General features: G+C 41.5%; 1 long non-coding RNA gene across 1 annotated transcript; it reads left to right on the top strand.

Annotated features, from left to right (window-relative positions):
- The first annotated feature begins 2422 nt into the window (after positions 1-2422).
- Positions 2423-10630, top strand: LOC118236254. Its single transcript, XR_004767005.1, has 3 exons — positions 2423-3616; positions 9160-9231; positions 10431-10630. It is a non-coding gene; the product is annotated as an uncharacterized LOC118236254 (long non-coding RNA).
- Positions 10631-10885: the final 255 nt, after the last annotated feature.

Genomic DNA, 10885 nt, shown 5'->3' with positions numbered 1-10885 from the left:
TAATATTCATTGGCAGTGCAATTGTTGTGCCTTCAATGCATCAAATTGATTTAATATTGCCACATCCTCATACTGTACTTTTCATCTCTCTCTCTCTCTTTTTATTTTTAACTAAACTTTTTTATGAACTGTCTGAACCCCACCATCTGATGTTCTCATATTTTCCATTGGTGGCAACTGTTACCCTGAATGGACTTAGTGTTCATTATAGCCAAGACCTATGACTGATACATACAGCATGTTACATCTTAAACAGATACATATTGACTGAAATACAAGGTAAAACGTCGGTTTTTTCAATATTTCGACTGGGTTTTTTAATGGAGGAAATTAACATACAGCTAAAAACTACAGGTTCTAAGCTTCATTTTGATGTATAGGTTGCGGGGGTATGAAAGAAATCCAGCTGCCACACCAGGCTTGTGTCTCGCTAGCTCCCGCAACTCCTCCTCGATGTGAGAGTTTCCCTGAGTCAGCTCTTCAGCCCGCTGCCTGCTGTGCGCTGACTCGGTGGGGGCAACTACAGAACATAGCGATCACTTTTCAATAATGTGTAGTAAATGAAATGACTAGTTAGTGAAATCATAGTCCTATGGTGCAAACAGAATGGGCATTTTTATCTAGTGGCCATCCACAATGATATGAATCGATTTGAAGAAACATAATGGCTGATGCACAGAACTTATTTATTAAACGTTTTGCAGCGCAATGGCTCAAAGTTTGTTCGTGTGTGTAACCGGTGCCCCCCTGTAACTGGTGACAGTCTTATTTAGGTCGTCAAACTCAAGGCAGTGAAGTGACTCAATATTATCCTGTTAAAATCTGTACTTGAAAACAAAAAGCTACAGAGATCTTCAAATCATAAATATTCAGGGCTCCCATTGGGGACATTTATGACAGTGAGACGTACAAAGAACTCTCTTGCCCTGGTGGGATTCTGTGCATTATAAGTATAATTTATAATGTGTATTAATTCAGATTAATTCAGCCCCGTGTTAAAATCTTCAGGCATCAATGTGGCCTATACAACTTGCAATTAAGTGTAGCAATGGAATACTTCCTTGAAATGATCAAAGAAATAACATTCTTTATTAAGCAATAATTTATTAAATTATAAGGCTCTGGTTTGGTAAAGAAGAATTAAAAAGTGACATATTTTTTCCTCCCATCGTCCCTCAAAAAAACCAAGCGTATAGCGTTCCTAAATTTAATATGCAGCAAATCCTGTGTTAGTATGGTACTTTGAAAACCAGTGTTTCCAGCCTTGATGAGGTGTCTATAGCTTGGCTGAGCAGTGTAAGCAAAAAAAGAGCAGTTTGTTGTGTGTGTGTGACAATTGACTGTGTCTATGTAAGAATTTTAGCTTAATATAGGCCCAGGGACAAAGTATTATTTTTACAGATATTTTTGCGAGGGGGGCATTAATTCTGAGGTACAATTATTTTCCAAAATATTTTTTGCATCTTCAAAGAAGATGCATACTTCCCTGTGCCCAATGACTTTTGGTACTTAAAATAATTTAGAAAGCTGCCCAATTTGTTTCCACCATTAAAAAATTAATTGGCATTCCAATATTTGATTGTATAAGTTATCAAGAAAGATGCATGCTTTCCAGTCACGTTAAAGTTTTAAAAGTTTTTATTTGGCCAATTTTCCCTGACTTGTCAATGACATTTCATTATTGTGGTAGGAGATGTCTAAAGAACTGTCAATGCTCAGCTTTGGTCCTTGGGCTTTACAAAAGTCCAACCACAAAGCTTGGTGTTCATGTCTTTCAGCTTGTCAAGTTGCCTTTGGGCGTGCCGGGAGAGTTACTCTATGTGCATGACGTCGGTCTTCGGGAACTTGTCCTGAGTTCGCAGCAGAAGAAAACCGGCTTATGCTCCCCAGCACGAAGTAACTGCCGGTGGGTAGTAATGCGTTACAAGTAACGCAAATGAGTAAATGAGTTCGTTTTTTGAGGAACAGGCACTTCTCATGTTATTTTGTATCGGCTGTACTCATAACTCTTACTCGAGTATTTTTTTTGAACAAGTAGCCTACTCTTTATTTCGTTCCGTTTAACCAACTCGTTTGTGTTACAAATTAGTGATGGGCGAAAATGAACGAACTAATCTTTTTGAATGACTCTTTTTAGTGTCCGGTATGTAGGCCTACCGCACCAGCCTGTCGAACGTCCGAGTGCTCATCGGACTCTCCAAAACTGCTGCCTGCTACGTACGTACGGTAGGTGCAGTGCTCAAAGCATAGCAAGCGGAACAACCAATGAATGAGCGAGATTGAATGAACTGAACCATCAATGGAACAACCAATGAATGACAGCCTGCACTGACACAGTACACAGTCACTGAACGAGAACGAGATCGAATGTTCTCTCTCGAACTATCGGACCTCGGACGTCCCAACAGAGTCGAGAACTTGAGTCGAGACAGGCAGGCAGCCTGCACTCACTGAACGAGATAGAATTAACCTTTCTCATAAAACTAGGACGTCTGCTACTTGCCCCTCAAAAAGAAGTCGTTGGTCTGTCACATTTCTGTAACATCATATTGAGCTTACATAGCCTACCTACATACAAGTAGGATGCAGAATCAATGTATTAAGGTAGGGTCACCGGGGACAGCTCCCGTTTTTGGTAGCCTGTCCCCGGCTGGAGATGTCCCCGGAAATGTCCCCGTTTTTAACTGTGCGTTAAAAACAGACCGCAAAGTGAAATAATATTTTAAGTGGCAAGAAAGACCGGGCAGCAGAGCAGTTGACATCTCAATCGCGTTGTGCTTGTTTTGGCCAACAGATGGGGCTGGCGGGCTGCTCGTTATAGCAGCTTCATATCACTTCTTCTTCTACTAACTACTTGCTTGCGCTTGTTTTAGAGAAAACTGCTGTGGAAAACTTAGCCAGAAGCTAGCAAATGTCAAGTGAATCCACAACATTACCACAGACGTCTTTTCAAAACCATAGTTTATTACAGTACAACAGTTACCATGGTCAAAATACATTAAACCAGAATTGTCCCCCTTTTTTATTTCATAGATAGTAACATTGGATATTTAAATTATATATTGACCGCCGAACTGGAAATATCCCCGGTTTTCATTTCAGAAATCTGGTCACCTTATATTAAGGTTCGGTACATTTGCATGTATCAACTTGAAGGAACCGGTCCGGTACTGTGAAAAGAATCGGTCCGCCCACCACTATTACAAATAATATTCCCCCTTCATTGATGGGTGATGATGGCACTAGACGTTTTCTGTTGAGGCGGGGGAGCCGACTCCAGTGCTCTTCCACTAGCAATGCCACTTGATCACTTGAAGAATCATTCAAATTAATAACGAGACTGTCCAATCAGTACAGTGGAGAACAAGGGGTGATCCAAAGGCTTTAGACCAAAGCAAAGGGCTGCACTGACTGCATCTGCCATCCACCATTCCAATCAAACAAATTCAAAGATGGCAGATCAAGAAGCTGACTCAATCGATAATCTGTGGCCGCACCTTCTACTTTTTAAGCCCAAAGTAGGAAAGGAAATAATATTTTAATGAAATGCTGCTTCTGCTTCACCGAAATTTCAACCTTCAAAAACTCAACATCGAACCTACGGAAGCATATCGAAGTAAGTGTAACATTGCTAGCTAACTTAGCTAAAGATAAAACTGATGCTGTTTTTCTAACCTGCTTCTAAAATGTGTTTTGTTAGCTAGACTAGACCTTAGTTAGCGCTAGCCAGAGCCATCCTCTATAGCTCTGGCGCTAGCTAGCAAGCTGGGAGGCTAACATCAATGCAAAAAAGTATACTCACACATTGGTATTCGCATTAGTTGCAAGCTAACATTAGCTAGATTTAGGCGGGATAGCTATAGCTAGCTTCCAGTGGGTGGTAGCAGAAATAGTCTGCAAGGGACTGGTGGTAGTGACTAGCGCTAGCTAGCTAGTTGGGAGACGTAACAAAGTGAGTGCCGGGCTCACCATTTATCGAGTGTCTCAAGCTAAAGTTGACCACGCCGTTATTAATCTAGTGTGTGAGGGTTTGCTACAGTGGGTCAGAAGTGCAAAATACAAAAAGAAAATGCAAAAACAAAACTTTCAGCCCTGGAGTGCAAATGCAACATACAAAAACAAAAAGGAACGGCCCTGAGGTGCAAAACACAAACATACAAAAACTAGCAGCCCTGAGGTGCACTGTTGCACTTCGGGGCTACTAGTTTTTTTTTTTTGTATGTTGCATCTGCACCTCAGGGCTGCTAGTTTTTGTATGTTTGTGTTTTGCACCTCAGGGCTGCTCCTTTTTCTTTTTGCATTTTCTTTTTGTATTTGTGTTTTGCACTTCAGTTCTGCACATTTTTGTTTTTGTATGTTGGATCTGCACCTCAGGGCTGCTAGTTTTTGTATGTTTGTGTTTTGCACCTCAGGACCACTCCTTTTTGTTTTTGTGTGTTGCATCTGCACCTCTGGACCGAAAGTTTTTGTTTTTGCGTTTTCTTTTTGTTTTTGTATTTTGCACTTCAGGGCTGCACGTTTTTGTTTTAGTATGTTGCATCTGCACCTCAGGACCACTCCTTTTTGTTTTTGTATGTTGCATCTGCACCTCAGGGCCGAAAGTTTTTGTTTTTGCGTTTTCTTTTTGTTTTTGTGTTTTGCACTTCAGAGCCACCGTAGTTTGCTCCCCTTTTCAATTGTCGACCTACCTGCCTTCAAAGAGCTGGTAACCACACTGAATCCACAAAGCTCTGTGATGACTAGGAAGACTCTACGTCTTAAAATAGAGACTGCAGCTGAGGCCATGAAAACCTCTGTAAAGAAGCTTTTGAGCACTATCCAGTATGTGGTAACCACTACAGACTGCTGGACCGTCAGCGCAGCTTTCTCAGGGTCACGTGCCATTGGATCGAACCAGTTACACTCGAAAGACGCTCTGCAGCACTGGCCTGCAGACGCCTAGGGGGTCTCATACATTTGATGTGTTAGCAGCAGCCTTGGAAGACGTCCACTCAGAATATCACATCCGTGACAAAGTGGTGCACTGAAGAAGCTATCACTGAAGGTCAGGGGGTAAATTGGGGTGGGTGGACCCTGAGATCCCGTGGGAGGTGGGTGAAAAAAGGTACAATGAATGTCTCAGCTCAAAATAGTTGTATCTTTAATGTACTGTGCACAAAATTGTAATGAAGGAAAACAATGTTTTAAAAAGAATGTATACTATTGATGCAAGCTTTTACATAAAATATTTCAAGTTTATTGAGTGTCATTAATGCTGAGAATTTTTTTTACCTACGAAAATAATCAGTCGTCATCCTCTTTTGTCTTCCCTTTCTACCTCCTTTATCCATCTTTCTTAAACTGTCGAATTGAAACAAAATAAAACCAGCGGCGACTGGTGAGCTGAATATTGGTGGGGTGCAAAACTTTCTTTAATCTAATCATTGATCTAAAACTGTTTTAGCCTAATTAATTTTCAGTGATTAACAAGCAATCAAACATCTGACTAATCAATTGGAAAGGGACACACAGCTTCTTCGCATTGTGTTAGGGAGATTAAATAATAAATGCGATTTAGAAAAATCCATTTTAATCACTAAGCAGTGAGTATCAGTACAATTAATCCACAAAATAGGCTACTCAATACTATCATATATAACCAGCTCTCCCCGAATAGGCAGTTTTATCGAGTAGCCTAGGCCTTGTAGCCTACATGTATTTTTATTTGCAGTATGAAATTGTGCACATTTTTAATCAACATTATTTGCAGATACATTCCGCACTTCTTTCTCCACACTCGTATTCATGGCAAATATCTGCAATGCGTAGATTGTGGACAAAATTGAATTGCAGGTTTTGTTTTTGCTGGTTATTCTGAAAGCTAACACGGTAGATAACAGACTGGTGTATCTTTTTTGTTAAGTGTAGACTACTTGGTGATTAGAACGGATTTTTAACGGATAAATTAAATTTTTGATTTAATCCCCCTAACACGGTATGAAGTGTTAGACTACTTGCCATTTGATTAGTCTGATTGTTGGCACGCTTGATAGTAAAGGAAAATTACTAATTAAAACAGGTTGAGATCAATGATTAGTTTAAAGGAAAGTTTTGCGCCCCACCAATTTTCAGCTCACCAGTCACTGAATAAAACATTATGTGGGAAATAGCTATTCAATCCTAGCTTAGCTGCTGACCAGCAACCTGATGATTTTTCTCAAAAGTTGCCGTGAATAATAGCCGTCGTTCGTGGGGGCTGTTTATTCTGCTCTCTTTAAAATGTTGCATAGATGAAATTACATGTTAATGAAATTACCCGCTTCCAAACAATCAAGAAAATCAACGATATTTTTCTTTCTGTGCCTGTCTATATAAATGACTGTTCCTCCTGAGTTTTTTTCTTCGGATTTTTGATTGGTTGAAAGAGTAACTGGCTAGAGGGAACACATGGACTGGAGCATATGAAAAATGGATTGGATTGTCATAGTTATTTGTTAACTGCCGGTCAAAATTATTTATTTATTTACCAAAGGTGGGTGGACGCTGTCCACCCGCGTCCACCCCCAATTTAACCCCTGCTGAAAGTCAACACTCCTCTGCCTGCATCTGCTGCATGTGAAAGGCTTTTCAGCTGTGCAGGGCTCATTTTTATAAGTTAAAAGAGCCACACTGGGCACCAGAAACTTTGAAAATCAGCTTCTCTTCAAGGTCAACGAAAAATTCATGAAGTAGACCTGATTTGGACTGAAACTTCAGTTAATGCGTGGACTAAAAAACCTTTTTTTGCCTCCTAGCGCGATTTCAAGATTCTCGAATTGTGGATCTTTCCTCCAGCACCCGTCACAAATATCACTATTTCAACTGCATTGACTAGGCGAACTGTTCTCTGACTGGCTAAGAACAAAATCGATTAGATTTGTAACACGGTCATGAGACAACCATAGTAGCTTCACAACTATATCACGTGACGAGGCCTCACTCCATTGTTGCTTCATTTTGTCTAGGAGCAACTGATATAGCTAACAGAAGTGTCGGTACAGCTAAATAGCTTGCTAGCGACTTACAATAAGTGCGTACCGAAGGTTATTGGAACAACTACATAACACAGATCCAATAAGGTACAATACTCATATAACAGTCATAGCCATGAACACATTAAGTCCAGTTCACACAGTAAGCATAGGCTAGATCAATCAATCATCAATCAATCAAATTTTATTTGTATAGCGTATTTTACAGCAGTTGTCACAATACGCTTTACAGACAACCCTGGCCTAAACCCCCACAGGAGCAAGCCTAAGGCAACAGTGGCAAGGAAAAACTCCCTGTGGCAGATGGGCAGAAACCTCGGAAGGAACCAGGCTCAAGGGGGAAACCTATCCTCCTCTGGTTGGCCTATGGTGCTGACTGGTGATCAACATGTCAGTCAGTTTTACAGAGTTTATGATGTGGCTCAGATGATGGGCAGGGCCGGGTGGTGGTGGTGGGGAGCAGCAGGTGGCGACAGATGTGGGCAGGGTGGGGGCAATGACGAAAGAGGGGCTGGACCGCAGAATGCTATGGTAAGTCAATCTACAGTTGAGGCCAAAAGTTAACACACTGAGGCTAAAGACATTCAAACTCAACTCACAACTCACATTCAACTCAGAATTTTCCTCCTGACAGAACTGGTGTAACTCAGTCAGGTGGGCCTCCTTGCTGAGACACGCCTTTTCAGTTCAGTCAAATTTTCTATGGGATTCAGGTCAGGGCTTTGTGATAACCACTCCAAATACTTTGTTGTCTTTAAGCCATTTTGTTACAACTCTGGAGGTATGCTTAGGATCATTGTCCTGCTGGAATACCCAGTTGCAACCAAGTTTTAACTTTGTAGCTTGACGTGTTGCTTAAGTGTTTCTAGATAATCCTCCTTCCTCATGATGCCATCTATTTTCTGAAGTGCACCAGTCCCTTTTCCAGCAACAACAACCCCACAACATGATGCTGCCACCCCCATGCTTCACAGTTGGGATGGTGTTCTTTGGATTAAAAGCCTCACCCTTTTCCCTCCATACATAGCACTGATCATCATGGCCAAACAGTTAAATTTATTTTTCATCTGACCTGATAACACTCCTCCAAAAGGCTAGGTGTTTGTCCTGGTGATCACCTGCAAACTTTATTCTGGCTTTTTTATGCCGGTCTTGGAGTAGGGGCTTCTTCCTTTCAGGCCATGGCAATGTAGGATTCTCTTAATGATGGATGCAGATACTTTGGTACTTGATGCCTTTGACTCCTTCACCAGTTACTTTGTTGTTGTCTTGGGGTTCAGTTGAACCTTTCAGACCAAAGTTCATTCAGCCCAGGGAGTTAATTTGTGCCTCCTTCCTGAACAATGCAGTGTCAAATTATTGTTTGTACAGATGCTTGTGGTACCTTCAGTTGTTTGGAAATTGCTCTTAGGGAGGAACCAAACTTGTGGAGGTCCACAATTGTTTTTCTGAGGTCTTGGCTGAGTTGCTTGGATTTTTCCATGCTATCAAGGGAAAAAGGCAGTGGCTCTAAAGGTAGGCCCTTAAATATAGCCACACATGCCAATGAACTCCTAATTATGACCAATTATTACGCCAGTCAGAAGCTTCTAAAAAGTCATTACATCAATTTATGGAACATTTAAAGAGACAGTCAACTTGGAGTATGTCTGGTTCTCAACCGGGGTATGCGGGAGGTTGCAGGGGGTACCCGAGATGATTTGGCAAATTAATAAAATTTAGATTTAAATTTTTTTTTAATATTTTATTTTTTATTATATACATATTTTAAAGCAACTGCATTATGGAGGGTAAAATAGACATGCATTTTTTCTTTTCAAAAGTTAGAAAAAACCTTAATTAGTATGAGACCGCATCAATGTAATTTACAGTAGTGAGCAAGAAAGAACATCTGCCTGCACGCAAGCAGCGTAGCCTACGTCAGTTCACCTGCTACCTAGCTGTGTAATTGAACAAAATGGACAACTGGCTAAAACGTGCGAGCAGCAGAAAAAATCCACCCGAACCTCCAAAAAAATTCTTTCCGAACCTCAAAAAAGGCAAGGATCAAGCAAACAGTCAAATCCCAGCAGTTTCACGAAGAATATGTGCTGTTTGGGTTTATGTCTACAGCTGCCGATCCAACACAACCGCAATGTTTCTTTTGCAGAGAGAAGCTGGATAACTGCATGAAGCCCACGCATCTGCAGCGGCATCTAAACACTGAACGCATCGCATGTCGGTAAGCAACCCGACTTTTTAAAGAGAAAGCTCTCAGAATTTAGATCATGTCAGTTGACAATGCAAAAGGTATCGACAACATCAACCAAAGCACTGGAAGCGTAATATGCAGTGTCTTTACTAGTGGCGCAGTCTAAAAAGCCATACTCCATTGCCGAGGAGCAGATATTACCCGCAGCAGTTGTGCTGGCAGAGACCATGCTCGATAAAAAATCAGCAGACGCACTTAAGCTCATCAGTGCATCTGCTGATTACACAGTAACATTTGGTCAATATTTATGTTGACAATATGTGTAAACTGGTTTAATTAATGCTCTTATCAAGTCAAGTATTAAGAGGAAAAGCCTCTTAATAGAAATATTTCCCTTTTTTTGTCTGGTTGGATAAGGGGGTACTTGGAGTGGGAATTGTTTTTCCAAGGGGTACAGTTGCCCAAAAAGGTTGAGAACCACTGATGTATGTAAACATTTGACCCACTGGAATTCTAATATAGTGAATGAAAGTTTAAATAAATCTGTCTCTAATCAAATGTTTTAACATTACCTCTAATGGAACAAAGTAGATTGCCTAATTGACTTGCCAAAAGAAATGTATGGTAACATGAAATGTGCAGAGTTGTGAAAAACTGAGTTTGAATACATTTAGCCTAGGTGTATTTGACACCAACTATAGGAGACATGACGAGGTACAATATAGAGATAACGATACAATTGCAATATAAGTGCTGGATGGAGGTAAAGTGTAACATAAAAGTGAGGAACACTTTTGGGAGTAGCCTAGTCTGCAGCAGGCCGCTGGCTAAATCGGTTACACCTTTCCGATTTAGCGGAAGCTGTTCACACAGCAATACTAAACAGCTTGTTATCTAGTGTGGCGTGGATCGGGGCATGCCCCCGCGGTGCCCCTCCCAGCCTTATAGGCATCAGCCCAAACCTGCCACCAGGCCAGCGGTTCAGGACCCGGGACAGCGCCACTCTAGGAAGCCCAGCCACAGGACCCTGGAGAGCGGCAAACTGGAAATTCCCCAACTCCCTCCTTTGCACTCAACACACCTGCAATCAATGAGGCTACACAGCTGCCGCCACTCCAGGGGATCGGGCTGGAAGCTTAAAAGGAGGCCTTTGTCTCCCTTGAGGAGAGGGTTTTTGGGCTGCAGAAAGGCTGTTGATAACTGTTTATAACTTTTCCCCTGCTTTTCAGAATCCGGTGGAGACGCAGGATCACATCCCTCTTCCTGCTTTAAAGAGGGATCCCCTCAGCTGTCTCCCCGACGTCGCTACCCCTAAATTCGGTTACTTTACTTTACTTTAAAGACCAGCGACTTTAGTTGTTGAGTTCGGTTTTGTTTTGTCTATAATTTTGATTAAATAAAAGGCCCTGTTGGGCTATTTTTCCCCAAACCTCCGGTCTGTGTACTTCTGTGCCGCCCCGCCTGCACCGTCATGCCCAGTACGATGCCACACTAGTTAAATAAATAGCTGTTATCTAAACAGTTACTTTAGCAACTACTCCTGGCTCATTTCTCTGGTATCATGATCACATTTTGGAATGAAGGCTGTATTGAAAACAAATTATTATTGCCACTTATTTCCACTGGCTCAGCGACACCGGGACAGATCAGGCAGTGCTGATTTCAGGCCGGAATCTGCAGATAT

This window comes from Anguilla anguilla, chromosome 9 (genome assembly GCF_013347855.1).
Source record: "Anguilla anguilla isolate fAngAng1 chromosome 9, fAngAng1.pri, whole genome shotgun sequence".
Lineage (NCBI taxonomy): Eukaryota > Metazoa > Chordata > Actinopteri > Anguilliformes > Anguillidae > Anguilla > Anguilla anguilla.
Note: the sequence above shows the minus strand (reverse complement) of the source record. Positions and strands in the feature narration are given on the sequence as shown.